The sequence below is a fragment of the Pipra filicauda genome, unplaced genomic scaffold (genome assembly GCF_003945595.2).
Source record: "Pipra filicauda isolate LSUMZ 115617 unplaced genomic scaffold, ASM394559v2 scaffold638_size211741_pilon, whole genome shotgun sequence".
NCBI lineage: Eukaryota > Metazoa > Chordata > Aves > Passeriformes > Pipridae > Pipra > Pipra filicauda.
Genome location: NW_024104796.1, coordinates 179,290 through 194,748, shown reverse-complemented (window position 1 = coordinate 194,748; position 15,459 = coordinate 179,290).

The following is a 15,459-nucleotide window of genomic DNA, read 5'->3' as shown; positions in this document are numbered from 1 at the left end:
CCTTAAGTAAACGGCAACAGAGGAGCAGATGGTGTCTGTTTCCAGTATCAGGCAGGTGCTGGTGAGCCTGATCTGCCTCAGGGAGCAAGGATTCCCCACCTATCACCCCTTGCCACTGTGCTTTTTTTCACTTTGCATCTGTGTGATGTGTACAAGAGGAGAAAGAGGGAGCTCAGTTTCCCTTTTCAGTTTCATGAAAGCCTCCGAGCATGGAACTCAGCTTCATGCAGAGGGCAAGACTGAGCATGGGTGTCACAAGGCAGAACATTGCCTATCCCTAATATGTGACTTTATTTTTTTCCAGTTCCCTAGGAGAATAAGCTCATTCTTTGCAGCTTAACCATGCTCTGTTTGCTGGGTGGTCACTTGGACTTCAAGGACTTTCTTTGGGTTGGGAGGGGAAGGAAGAGGAGAGGGGACAATGCACCCCAGCTTGATGGATTGCAAGAGGAGCAGCACACCTCCAGGTACAGGCTCCCCCTTCCCAGCTTTCCTCAGCTCACTCTCTCCATTGCTGCCTTCCTGTATCTTGGCACTGTACCCTCCCTGGAGTGCCTCCCACCTGAAACCCCACAGGTGCACCGATGGACAAGGACACAGAGAGAGATCACAGCGCCAAGAGTGAACACTGGGCTGGCAATCAGGGAGTTGAACTTCTGTCCACGTTTCTGTGGTTCCCTTGCCTCAAGCAAATTCCTTTCTTTTTTTTTTACTCCCATGCACCTCCTTGTCCTTCCTGCTTGTAATTAGTTTTCCTGCTTATAAACCTCGTCTGCAAGGTTTGTGCAAGGCGTTTTGGAGCGTGTTAGAGCAGATACCAGTACACAGTGGCCCATTCTTGCTTGGCACTGGCAGGTGCTGTCTTTGTGTGATGAAGGAGAAGAGCCTCTCTCAGCTCTCCTGGTGCAATTCCTAATACTAGTAGAAACTTTATTTTATTTCAAATAAGATATGGGAAGAGAAGCCACTTCAGGAGTAAAAAAGGGCTCCTTTTGCTGCCTCATGCCTCTGTTGGGAGTGTTACCTGACAATCATGCCATGGTACAAAGTGCAGCAGAGCAGCAAAAGCTCTATAAAAACCAGTCCATGCTGACACAGTGATTTACCTTTTTTAGAGTCTGTAAGTCTGTGCTTCTGGGAGCCCTCCTGTCTAAGGGCAGCATTTACAGAAACTCTCACGGCCACACTGTGCTCTCACTGAACCTTTAGAAGAAGGAAATCACTGCAGTCTTCAAAAACAGGTGTGTGAAGGTCTCAAGATTAAGTCAGCCCTCATGTTTAGGGTTACTGTGCTGCATGTGATATCAGTTTCAAAAGGCAGGTCTTTTGCCTGACCTCGTGCTGTCCCCAGGGTTGTTCAGCTTTGTAATCCAGTTGCCCTCCTGCAACTGGAGGGTGCAGGTCTTCAGCAGAGGAGAAGAGCTCACTGATTTCTGAGAAATCAGCCTAAGTCTGCAGACTTCACAGCCTGCACACTGTGGCATCCTATCCTCTAAGCCTGCCTTGGGAAAGGAAGATCTGTAGAACAATGGACTGCACCCAGCAGGCATTTGGGAGAGCACAAGATATGTGGCCAAGAAGTTAGCAATAGTGATGAAGATACAACTCAAGAAAAGGTTTACTCTGCACATAGAAGTGGGGGGGTTTTGTTGTTGTTCTTTTTTGCGTGGCTCCCTTTTGGTCAATGCTCTATATGGTCCTTTACGGAAAGAAAGGTAAATTATACCACAGCTCTGCACAAAACAAAGAACCCACTCATGGGCTGCAACAGCTTTTACTGAGTGGAAGTCTAGTGCATTGGCTTGGGCATGACAGCTTGATAAGCTGAGAAAGGAGCACTCTGCTAGGAGGTTTAGCCTTTGTTTGCTAAACTTGCACTTGTGTTATTTTCTGTTCAAGATAATCTGAGAGTCTTGGAAAAGTGCTGATGTTCCCTTCCCCAGTAAGGCCCTATTGTGTCATGGTCTGAATGGCAGTTCCAGTGGGTTTCCTTTAAAAACATTCTCTGCCAAAATTAACCACCCAAATACTACACACAAGACACTCTCCCTGTGCTTCAGGGTAAACACAGAGAATAAAAACAGTTTGGTTCTCTTCCAGGAGTTCTTTAGGACTCTTTTTCTTTTTTTCTAGACCAGATATTTCCACACAGATATTTCTCCCACCTCGCTGCATCATCACTCATCCCTGCACACCTCTCTCTGCACCTGCCACTGCAAGGCAGTAACGCAGCTGTGAATGGCAGGAGCACATCCATTTATCTTCCCTGCATATGTAGGGAAGTCCAGGTTCTCATTCCTGGAAGGAGGATGTAAGGGAGGAGGGGGAACCAGATGCTGCATGTCTTACAGCTTGGAAAAGACCAGTTTGCAGCAGCTCATGCTGTTAGAGGAGTTGTCAGGAGCAGAAAGGGGAAAATCCAGGGCTGTAAGGGACGTTTGCGTCGGGGAGAAGACAGATCTTTTATTACAAAGCAAGATTTCCTTTTGCATTTTATCCAGGCTGGTGGCAAATCTCTCTGTGACTTCAGCCAAAGCAGGACTGAAGGTCTGAGAGAATCAGCAGCATGCAGTGCCCTGCCTTCCTGCCAAAACTGAAACTAGACTTCTGACCACCCAAATGTCTGCACTGCTTAAGACTAGAGGTCACCATAAGCACAGACAAACGCAGCAACCATGGGAACATGTAGCTTCCAAAAGTGAGATATAAATCACTGCAAGACAAGGACCACAATCCTTTTTCCCCTAAACATCATCCCAGTAACCTCTGTGGGGATACACCTGATAGAAACAGCAGCACAAAGAGCATCCCTTTAGTCTCAACCACCTGCATTCAGCCCCCAAGCTTCCTACCTGGCATGATGGCTCTGTGAGAATTTTTTCTTGAATCATCTGCTCATTTCACAACTACTTTAATGATTTATGTGAACAGGTAGTAAAAACAAGCTGTATTTATTTTAGGGAGGTTGGGGTTTTTTTTGGTTGGCTGGTTGGTTGAGCTTGGATTTTTTTTTTTTTGTTTATTTGTTTGGTGTTTTTTTGTTTGGTTAGTGGATAAAGATTCTGAAAATGAAATACTGTCCTGTAGTGTTATAAGGAAATCAGGAAGGATACAGACAGCTTCTTCAGGGGGGAAAAAAAAAGTGTGTTTTGCTGTTTATTAACTTTCTCAGGCAAATGAAGTTTTATGCAGGCGGCTACCCCTGGAAATATAAACATCTTTTAGATTGGCAGTTTCAAAAGTCTTTTTACAAATCTGAGAGTTACTAATATTTAGCAGTAGAAGTGAAATTAATAAAATTGCTAAGCTTTTCCTCCTAAGTGAACTATTGATCAAAGGAAAATTCAAATGTCTGTGTATTTTACAGACACATCAGCTGTAAACAGATGACCAGTAAAATATGGGAATATTTTTAAATATGTAGGGATTGGAAATTTGAAACTGTTTCTTTACACCATTACCTGTTGACACTGCTAGTGAATTTCCACAGTCTAGTGAATAAGCATGTAGCATAAGACCAATCAATACATTATTATCTGTACTTTTGCAAGTAATTTGTTTTAAATATCAAACACCATAGGAGAATTCTGTGAAATTTTAGTTCTAAACTCAGGGAGTCTGTGATGCTTTGTCTAATTATTTTGCACCAGTGCATTAACTCTGATTTACAGCTCTTTGCAGTGCTATAAGTGATTTTGCCTACAGTGTACAATGTAAGAAAATATAGGAATAGTAAGAACAGTGATTTTAAAATCACATTAGTTTCCTGCACATCTAATCATCATCATTTCTTTCAAAAGCAGTAAAACCAATCAATATTTTCTTCTGGTGAGGTCTGATTCGCTGAATCTTTGTGGATACTAAGAACTGCAAAAGTCCAGGCACAGACTATTTCTCCACTTGATTAAGTTCAGCCACCTGTAAGTGGCTGTTTGTCAGAACAAGTGCCTTACTCTTACATTTTTTGATTACAAGAACCGGAGGTGTCAGGACAAGAAATGAAAATCCAGTGAATGGCAAAGGACTGTTGCAGAAATTCCTTTCTTTAAGGATATTCCCGGGTCTGAGAGGAAACTTTGGCATTCCTAAGACAGTTGCAAAGTAAGCCCAAAGAAGGGGAGGCAGTAAAGAGAAGAGGCCAGTATCACTTACTTTTCTCGTCACACCGACTTATGCCTTGGAAACCTGGTCAGTGGATGAACAGACAGCCAAGTCAGACGCTTCCTATCTTTCTTTCCCGACTGCTTTTCCAGTGCCTGGCCACGGAGCTTGCTCCTGCTTGAGTCAGCGTTGCACTGGCCCCGGCTGCCTCATTTATAGAGTAGCAAGTCCTTTGTCTGGCGCGTGTCACCACTAGTCCCGGCAATCCAGGGAGCTTGTTTTGCATCTCCCAGGAGATTCTCTGTCTTGCCTTTTCTCTTCTCACCACACACCCTCTGCCCCTTTCTGGGGCTGGTATGGGGCTGTAGCTGAGACCATCCTTACCAGCCTTAGTCTCTTAGGCCAGTGACACTGGCTAGATCAGGTGAACTTTGCAGGAAAAGGTGGAAGCAGCTTTAGCTATAATCTAACTTTTCTCTTTTTTTCCCTCTTCTCTTTGGGGGGATTTTTTAAATTTTTTCTTATTTAACCAACTCTGAGCTTGTAAATATTTCTGAAGACAGAGGTGCAGTGCTCTTTCAAAAGCCGTCTTGAACATGACTCCCTACTGAGGAACAGGCTGGTGTTTTTATTACATTCCCAATCAGGGGGTTCCCACTCTGCTCTGATGGGATGTGAGGTGCAGTTGTGGGGGTGACCACATGCAGGCAAGTCGATCCTGCCCTGACTTCCTTGGTGGAAGTTCCCTTTCACTCGGAGTCATGCACCTTCCGCAGCCAGGAGGACAACTACAGCTGCTGCTGTCCCAGTCCTGCCTCAAGCCCTGCACTGCCCCTCTGCCTCAGTCTGTGTGACAACAAGAGACCACAGGTGTGAATTCACAGGTCTGCCTGCCTTCCCTTCAGGTTCCAGGCAGTGCACTAAAGGTAGGTTTAATTAATGCTTTTACATCAAACATGAGTCCATTCCATGTCCCTGTGGCTAAGAGGCAGGGTTGGTGAAACACAGGCTTCTTCCTCCACTGCTGAGGCGTCCCCAAAGCTTCCTCTCTGCTCAAGGGCAACAGACAAGCAAGCTAACATCTGACTGAGAAAACTAAAAACTGCAGACTAACACCACCCCCATAGCTGAAGCCCCGATGTCTGTGTCCAAGGCAGAGGCTGGTCCATCCAGCCTCACCCTTCCCCTGGGTAACGTGTTGCCCAGAGAAGTGGTAGATGCCCCATCCCTGGCAACATTCAAAGTTACGTTGGGTGGGGCACGGAGCTAAGTAGTCGAATTGAAGATGACCCTGCTCACCCCAGGGTGGTTGAACTAGATGGCCTTTAAAGGTTCCCTTCCCACCCAAACCAGTCTTTGTTTCTATAAAAATAGTCACAAAATTGCCATAGGCACAAGCCAGCAAGCGCATGGCCTTGTTACAAACATACAGAGCCTTTGGGACCTGGACAATCCCATCTGCACCTCCATCCACTTCTCCATTAGGTGCTGGGAGTTTGCTTTGGGTGGGCATAGAAGTAAACACAGAGAACAAGAGCAAGATACCTCCTTACACCCTGGAGCAACAGGATGTTAAAGGGGAAAAAGAGATCGGGAAGGGGAAGCCCCAGCTCATCACCCCCCTTTCATGGGGCAGGAAAACGTCTACCCAAAGATAAGGCAGCTTAAAACACACTCCACGCTTCCCTCTGCCAAGTCCCAGGAAAGCTCGGCTCTTACCCAGACCAGCTCACCGCGAACAGCAGGATGGCTCGGCAGTGCTCACCTACTGGGTTTTTAAAAGCCCTGAGAGTGTTTCAGTTAACAGGATTGCCCCTATAAATATTAATGAGCCAGCAGTGGAACGATGCGGTTGCTCTCGGGAGAGAATGAGCCTCGGTCCCCACCGGGGCAAGTCGTTCCCTGCAGAGCTCGACTGAAGGTTCAGCCCTTTCACACGGTAAATTAACAGTGGCACTACAGCCTGAAAGCTATGTCAACCGCTTCATTTAGCACAAGTGTTATGTTAACTAAAGGCCCTATTCCAGAGGGGCCTTTGGCCTTACAGAAGTCTGATTTCCATGTAATTTATATTGGAGAGCTGGAGAGTGCCCCTCCTCTCTGTTACTTCTTCCAGCTCATTATGCACCCAAAATTTGCCCTGAGATGCTCCAGCCAGCAGGGAAGGGGGCTTGCAAGTCCAGAAAGAGGAGGGTGCTGAAGCTCTTGACTCCTAACTGCTTGGATACCTCACTGCCTCAGGCTTTCAGAACCTGGCCAGACAGAGCACTGTAAAATATACAGTAAGGAAAATGTCTTTCCTTGCAGGGAGAGGAGCTGAATGGACTGCTATTGATTCTCACTTGTGTATCCATGCAGTGGATGAGCTGAATCCTGCTCCTGTTGCTGTCAGATGCGTGCTCTCTCCAGAGGCAGGCTCATGGTGAGAAACCTGTGTCCCTGGGGAAACACGAGGTGAAGAAGGGATACCCCAGCCCCCTCAGAGAAGCCACTGCCACATTTGTGGTGACACCACAGTCTCCTCATTTCCCTTCTGCTGAATGAGGGGGTTAGTCCTCCCGAACTCCTCTGTGGCAGCCCATTTGAGGATGTTGCTGTCTTTTAAAACCAGCTTTAAGGGTGTTTTCCACCCTGTCAGAATGCTCTGAAGGGGTCATATGTGACAGTCTGCTTCACTATCTCTTTATTAAGCTCGCTATTGAACTGTGATTACTTGACACTGATGAACCACACCAATCCCATTCGGCTTTCTCTCCAAACCTGGCAGTGACACATTAGCAGGGGCAACACACTACCAGTACATGCCTGCAGTCCTGGGATTACTTTTCCCTAGACTAACCCATAGTTGCCAGGACATTATAGCTCAGGCAGGAACAAGAGTCATGAAAGCAGCATTGCACCCTAGGCATGCTTTTTGTCACAAAAATTTCTGCTGGGATACATCCTGAGAGTTTTCCTGGAGTCCGAGGCAGTTCCCTACCTGCAGCATATCTGGTTTTCAGCAGCCACCCAATACCAGTTCATGGAAAGTCAAGGGGGAACAGAACGCGTTTTCTAAGGTGCGACATAAGCAGGTCACTTCAGCCAGCTCGCCTGCTTTTGCCTCAGCACCCCAGCCACCAGTAACTGATCTGGATGAAGCAGCACATTGCCTGCAGTGTCTTATGCAACAGCATTTGCACGTTGTAAAGTGGAACATGCAAGAGTTGGACACTTTGAAGAAGCCAAGAACATGTGGGTGGCTGAAGAGTGTGAGTGCCCTCAAAACTGTGTTTCTCATGTCCATTTCTGAAATTCAGCATGCCAGCATTTAAATTCCAGCCCCTGAAACATCCTAGGGGCCATAACACTTGTTATTTCTCTTCCTAAAAGGAAGAAAAGCTGTTTCTGGCATAGGTGTGGTATGCAAGGAGAAGCAAAAGGCTTTTTCCTGCTACACCACTTCCAGGGCCAACAGAAGCCTCTCCAAGAGAGAGTGATGGTCAGATGGAAACAAAAATGCTTATGTCTCACACTGGGACAGAACTCAAACTGTCTTTCTCCAGCTAAACTCTTACTACAGGTGAGCAGGATATTCACAGAGAATCCCACCTAAATATCAGCAGAGATTTCAAAAGATAGGCCTGGATTCAAATAATTTTTTCTGCTTTTGAAGTGACCATTTTCAGCCTGATGAAAGCAGCACACATGAAGTGATGGGCTGGAAAAGGATAGTAAGAGGCTGCAAACACTCAGCCATGTTATCACTGGGTTCAGAGCCATGCTCTACATATGGGAACAGTAAGAAACAATTATACACATCTGGGCTCCTGCCCTTTAAAATCATAATCTAGACTAATAGATTTTGAATATATGGAACTGGAGGAGGCTGCTTGAGGTTCAGAATAGCAGCTGCATGCAGACTGCTGAAATATTAAACTTTCATCATGTGAAGTTTTTGTAGCATTTTGAATCTCTTATTAGTGTTAACAAAACACATCAGGGGGTGCTTTAAATTCTGGCCACACTCTTTGGCTTAATTCCAGAAACCAAAATCATCCTCTTTAATGTTGAAATTTGCTGATGGCCTTGAAGAAAATGTTTAGCCACAGAATAAAGAGACTGAAAACTTAATGTACCTCTAAAGCTTTCCACCAGGAGCAAGAGGAGAGGCAAGCAGATCAGTTTCCTCTTGACACATACGTACCTAGACATTAGAAGTTCTTTGGAAATCACCTAAAATAAAAAAAAAACAAGCCAGACACCTCAGAGAATCAGCAGCTCCCACTCAGTGGCACACAACATGGAGCTCAGGTTGCACATGGCAGTAAGGTCACCACATAAGCATCACTCAAACCAGAGATTCAAAGAAATGTGGAGCTGAATATAAGAAGACCTTTCTGACCAGATTTTAAGCCCTGAAGGGTCATTGCCATAGATGTATTTGCACCTTCTACAACTTTCAACTAACGATAAAAAGTAGGGACTGAGAGGTTTAATTTCCAGTATGACTTCAGGCAAGCCCCACAACCCTGAGCCATGTGTATTTGATGTCCTGGGAACCTCTAGGATTTTTCCCAGACTGACAAGTCCTCTTTCTTCATGTGCAAATCTTTGGAACTACATAGTTTCCTCTTTGAGGTGAACTGTTGCAAGGAAGAAGGGAATTTGCTCTGGATCTCCCAAATACCTCTTACTGAATGGGAATGGTTGAGGTTGAAATCCTCAAAGGAAAGGTCCCCTATCTGGTGCTCCTCTTGCAGGAACAGTGGTGCATGTGTGTGCAAAGGGAAACTTCAATAAACCCAGCCTCTCAGGAGCTTAATGTAATAAAACAGTCCATCTCATATAGAAAAAAACCAGACCTGCTCACTATTCTGACTCTTAGAGGTAGCTTTCTTACTTCGCTTTTAAAATTATTCCATCCTATTTTTTTGCAGAGTTATGAATGTATACCCTTATTGCTGACTTGATGGTGGAGAGATGGTACAATTAATTTCAAATTTCATTTTCAGTTTCTTTGTTTCCATTTTTTTCAAGTCCACCTCTGTTTTTCAGATGCTCAGCTGGTGCAAACTGACAAAATTTCATCAGTTACTGTAGAACAGTGCTGATTTGCAGCATGCAGGAATCACTCCATCACTCTTTGAATTTGCCTGTATTCCATCATATGACCATGCTATACATCCTTTTGCTTTCCACTAGCTCTACAAAAGCCAACAGAAGCCTAGAGAATGGAAGACAAATTTTTTGGCAAAATTCCTCCAGGTGAGAACTGTGCAATATTCATATCTGACCACCTGCATTTTCAAAATAATTTTTAAAGGTCAGGCAGAAGCTCCTAATCGTTTGGACCACGAGTATCATTCCTGCAGAGCTGGTGTCCCAGCCTCCACCACAGCACAGGGAAGCAGTTCCATTAACACCCATGAAGTCCTTCCATGTTCCCACCCCACCTGAGCTCGTGAAACCAAGACCTGCCTTGTGACCTGCTGGACCCATCAAACCTGCAGGATCTGAACCCTGAATATGCAAATTTTAAACAGCCCTTGAGTAGCCCTTCAGAGAGCTTTGCCTAGCCTTTGTGAACAAGACATGAGTATTAGGGATGTGTGTTCAACAGTGGAGAAGAAATGGAGATCAAATTCTCTTCATCCTCTGTGAGTACCAAAAGCCCAGTGCAAAACCCTCGTTGGAGTAGATGATCTCATCTCCGGTGTGTTGTATCTACCATGAGAGAGGCAACTTCATCCTCATCACAAATTGCATTCGTCCAGGACTATCATACCACAAACATAGCTCAGCTTGGTTTTCTGGGTCATTCTCAGTGGGAACACAATGAATTAGTAAGCTCTCAGCTCCTCTGTTTTAGTTTTAACTGACCTCTCTTGCCTTCTTCAGCTTTCTACTCCTATTGGTAAAAAAAAGGACCATCTCTCCTTCCTGGATGGAAACATGACAACCTTAGAGACCAAGTAAGTGCCACAAGCCATGTTCTGAGCACTGGCCACACTTGAGGAAGATGCTGGTGTGATTGCTGGTGCTCCTGACCAATGTTTCAAGAAGACACGAGACCTATATCATACCCAGAGCCAGAGGATGTTTTGATCACCTTGCATGCTATAAAGCACAAGAGCAGGTTTTGGGCAATCAAGTCCAGGCTTTGTAGAGACACAGCTTCAGTGGCCATTTTTGGTTACCTGTCCCTTCATTCAGTTCAGCTGCTGTGCTCAGAGACTGAGTGCAGACTGCTGACAGCATCTCTCAACCCATGCCTTGTTTGAGGTGCTGGGTTTTACACTGTGAATGAATGAACTCAAAACACATCGTGAATGCAAAGTAACAGGCAGGAGGTCTCTGTGCTTCAAGGAGGTCAGGGATGCTCTTTTAGCACACCAAAAGTTCTGGGGCAAAGTTCTGGCCTCCAGGAATGCACCAGCACTGCCCTCCCCAGCCTGGTACCAAGACACTGTTAACACACAGGCAGCACCCACTCCTGACCTTTGGTTTGCTGGTGTCTCCCGCGGCTTTGCCAAGGCAGAATGCCTGTCTGCATGGAAACAAAGCCCTGCTCCTCATCCCAGCACCCTCTGCCCACCCCTTTTCAGCAGTGCTGCCTTTTTGCCATTTAAATGTTTCTTTTTAGAGTGTCTTTTATTTCCAGCTTGGAGAGCAGGGGGACAAGAGATGGGATGGGGATGCTGAAGTAGTAATTTACATAATCTGATTAACGGAGGATTAGCCAATGGCTGCTGAACAGCCTTAGTGTGCTTGAGCTAAAAACCTTACTATTCATTGCTCTCACCACCCTGCAGGGCGGCTGCACCTGCAGCACCAGCTAATACTCTCCTGGGGACTTCAAGGGAGGAGAAAAGAGGGGGCATATTTTTATTATTATCTGGGGGAGGGTTGAGGAGCTGCAGTTTCTTGTGTGCAGTCTTCCTAATTGATCTGTCTGCATTAGTCATTAGGAAGATGAAATGAAAGCTGAGCCAGTTGGCATTATCAGGAACAGCCATCACCTTTGAAAAGTGGCAGCTTGTGTGACTCCTCCCAGTTTCCCTGTGGGTAGTTCAGTGGGGCCCATCCTGATCCAGAAATGAGCTGGTAGAAGGGTCCTGCACATGCAAGAACCAAAAACACAGTTTCCCCTGGGCACACCAGTGCTTTGGGAGTGAACTAGGCCTTACCTGTGCTCTAACATCACCAGAGAGCTTCTCAGGCTGTAGGCCACACCTCTGCCCCAGGAATGATGTAGTGACAGGAGAAAGAGTCTGCTCACAGCTTGCAAGGCCTCACACCCAACATGCCACTTTTTTATTGTCCATGAGTCACTGCTTGGGCCAGTCATCCAGCGACTTGACTGAGGTGGCAGCTGTGGGAAGAGCAGTAGGACTCACCAGAGCAACTTACCTGTGTGCTCAGGGGGAGAAGGAATAAACCTGCAAAACTGTTCTCCCAAAACACAGTCCAAGACTCCCCATAGACTCATATAATCATTTCAGTTGGAAAAGACCTCTAGGATCCTCAGGTCCAACCATTAATCTGCCAACTCCAGCACTAAACCATGTCCCTAAGTGCCACATCTACACATCATTTAAATACCTCCAGGGATGGTGATTTCACCACTTCCCTAGGCAGCCTTTTCCAGTGCTTGAAAATGCTCCTGGTGAAGAAATATTTCCTAGTATCCAATCTAAATCTCCTCTGGCACAACTTGAGGCCGTTTCCTCGTGTCCTGTCACCTGGGAGAAGAGGCCAACTCCCGCTTTGCTACAGCCTCCTTCCAGCTACTCAAGAGACAAATAAGGTCCCTCTCTCTGAGCGTCCTTTTCTCCAGGCTAACTAACTCCAGTTCCGACACTGGAGACCAGCTAACTGCCTTTTGCAACTCAGCAGGCAGGGTAAAAAAAAAACAACCTGAAGGGAAGGACAGATAAATGCTCCTTAAATGCACCACAAAACTCAGCAGCACATCAGAGCATTGACTGATGTCTGAGTCTAGCTTGAGAGCTGAGTCTAGCTCTCCCAGAAGGCATGGAAGATGGATGAATTTCAGGTCCTGGCAAAACGACTTCAGCTGCTGGTTTCAACAGAATTAGGTCTTCGCCCCAAATATCCACCCATGATGAAGGGTTGAAATTCCAAGAGAGAAACGGGTTAACTCTAGAATGAAAAGAATTGGGAAGACACAGATCTCCAGATTAGGAGAAACATCAGATAGTATGAGGTGGACCCTCCCACATACATTCACATCAAAGGCAGAGAAAGCAGAAGAGTTTGACCCGAATAAGGCATAGAAAATACACATACAGCATGAACTTAATGAAGAAATAAACCTTCTCCTGAGCAGTAGGTGCACTTCTCACCATAAATCTCCAACATACAAATATCAGCAGCTTCTCCCCAGCAGACTAAGCTATGGAGCAAAAATCACATCAAGGAAACATTTAATTGGAAGGGCCAGGTCTGTTGACAGTCGTTAGAAGGAGATTGTGCTGCTCTAGCATTAGATGTCAGTTTAAACACTGTTCTTCTAGAAAGGTGCAACAAACCAGGGGCTCTTCCCTTTTTCCCTTTCCCAGCCCTGCCCCCAAGACCTTCATGGACCAATTCTCGTCTCTCTGTGCAGCCGAACAACTGTTTGGAGACACGGGAGAGCTCAGATCTAAGGCCGTGCGTTATTTATGAGTTTGGAAATCAGAGCCGTTCGGTTCACTGCCAGTAAATGGCAACGATTGGAGGGAGGGGCGGGGGGGTGTGGGGGAAGGCTTGTGTGCAGCTCTTCATTCTCTATTCCCTGTGAAAAGGGAATCACTCCAGCTAACTGGCCCATGGAGATAAGGATTTCAGACAATCTGCATTAGCCTGATAAGCCAGGTTTGCATTTCATAAAGATTGTTTGTTAAGAGCACCGGTAGAATAAAATACAGTTGAAAGGCTTATCAGCACAACTCATTTCCACTCACACCCCTCTGCCCACCACCATGTACATTTTTTTTTCCCCCTATAAATTAAGGTGCCTGCTTGTATCCCAGATCTCTGGGATGGAACACAGACCAGGGATGACAAGCAGTGGGGGAGGGCTGGGGAGAACAAGGAAGAATAGCCCGAAATCTTCCAGCTGCAACTGGTCACTGTCAGAGCTGTGGTCCTGATCCACACACAGCATATGGAAGGGCAGTGGATGGTTTGGATTTGACCCTTCTGGTGTAAACCAGCAGCTGCACTTGGTACCAACTAAGAATCACATCAGGAAGGAAGGGTTATACCTGTTTCCCTCTACTTCATGTGTTCCTCTTCCCTCACTTAAAAAAAAAAAAAAGCATGAGGGACTCCCAAACTCCTTGCAGTCTTCTCTCTTCCCTCTTCAAACTGGCCTTAGTCAGGTATTTTGCTGTAAAACAGCCTTGATGAATAAAGGAAAACTATTAGAACACCCTCTGGTGTTCCCCCTTTCCCTTCCTTTTTTTCTCAGCGCCTGGGCCATTCTGTTCAGATACTGCTGCCTTTCCAGGATGTAGATACCCCTGCCTGCACAGATCCTGGGCATTATTCAGGTATCACACAGTCATTCTGATTAAGTTCCTCTCCAGCCCACCCTGGATGATGGGTCCCAAAGAAAGGCGGCCACATAAAAGCAAACTGTTAACAAGATAAAATCTTCCATGTTTTGACAGCCAGTGCAATTACAAAGTCATTTAACGCGCATAACCTGTTGTTTCCAGCTGCTATTGCTGCAAACACTTATTGGGGTGTGTTGGCAGCAAGACCTTAGCAGGGCAGAGAGCACTCTGGTGGCGCTTTGCATTTCTACCTTATTGCTTGATAATGTCAACAATTAGTATTACCAGCAAGGACAACTGTCCCATTCACACCTTTTAAGGACTCCAACCCTCTGTATGAGCACCAGTGGCCATGCACAAAAGTTGCATCAGCCACATTTCAAACAGGTTCCTCCTTTGCAGGACCATTTGTAGGTGAAATATGGGCTCGTGTGGCATCAGTGACAAAGCCTTTTATCACTCAGTGCAAGCTCCCTTGAAACTCCTTGTTTCGAGCAGTGAAATGGGAAATGTGGCGGTCTGGTCACCACTCTGGCCAAATTCCAAAGTATCCATCTCCAGGCTTCAACCAGCTTCATGTCAGCGTGCCAGATGAGGTATTAGTAAGGACTGGTTGACAACTCAGAGACTCTCAGAAGTGATACTGGGAGATTTGGTGGCCAAAGCAAGAACAAGTAACAATATTTTCTCCGCTCTTCCTTGGCTTGCTCACAGCAGATATTGTGGACCATTATTTACAGGTCAGAACACCTCTACTGTACTACAGGGAAAGGTGGGTCTGAGGAGGACCAAGGGGCAGCAGATTAATTAGCTGACTTCATCAGCTGCCTGCAATAAAGTGTCTATAAAAGACCGGTAATGAAAAGACTAACAATGGTCTCAGCACACTGACCTTAGCAACAGTTTGATCCCTGCAAGAAGGAACAGGTAATTTTTCTAATCAAGCAATGAATGCATTACAGAGGCATCATTAATCCAGAGAAGTCACTGCATCAAGCAAACAGGTGTTGAAGGCATCAGCAGCGCAGGGAAGTCATCACAGATAGGTACAGGCAGCTCATGCCAAGGTCTTTGCTGGAGGTGGGCCCCAAGCTCCTTCACTGTCCCTGTGTTTCCAGGTATGTTGCATGTATTTATTAGGCTCACGGAGCAAAACACCACCACCCAAGAACACCACAAAACCCTACTGCCATCCTTTCCCCTGTCTGTGCTAGGACTATAGGCCACAGAAATCCGCTTTTCTTTTGAAGCTGTGTTTGGGAATACTACAGCTTATTCCCAAGGTCTTCCGAGGCAAGACCTTAGGAATTCTGTGTGTTTCCTCTTTGAATGTGGCTGGAAATGAACATGTAAAAATTAAGTTTGCAAGGCATCTGTGTTTACAGATAAATGTCATGGTTTAACCCCAGCTGGTAATCAAGCACCACACAGTCCTTTGCTCACCACCCACCCTGCAGTAGGATGGGGAGGAGGACCAGAAGAAAACCCCTCTAAAACTCATGGGTTGAGATAAGTAAGTTTAATAACTGTTAATTAGCTCCCCCCAGTTTATATACAGAGCATGATGTTCTCTGAAGCAGTTGGATTGTTCAGCTCACCTGTCCCTGAGATGCTCCCTAATGGCTTCTTATGCCCCTGCCCACTGGCACAGCATGGGAAACCGAAAAGATCTTGATTTAGGGTAAGCAGTTTTCATACTGAGTCCAAAAACACAGCACTGCAGCTACTGAGAAGAAAATTAACTCTGTCTCATCCAAAACCAGGGCAATAAATAAAAAGTTTGTCCAGGGAATAAGGCACCATACGTCTGGTC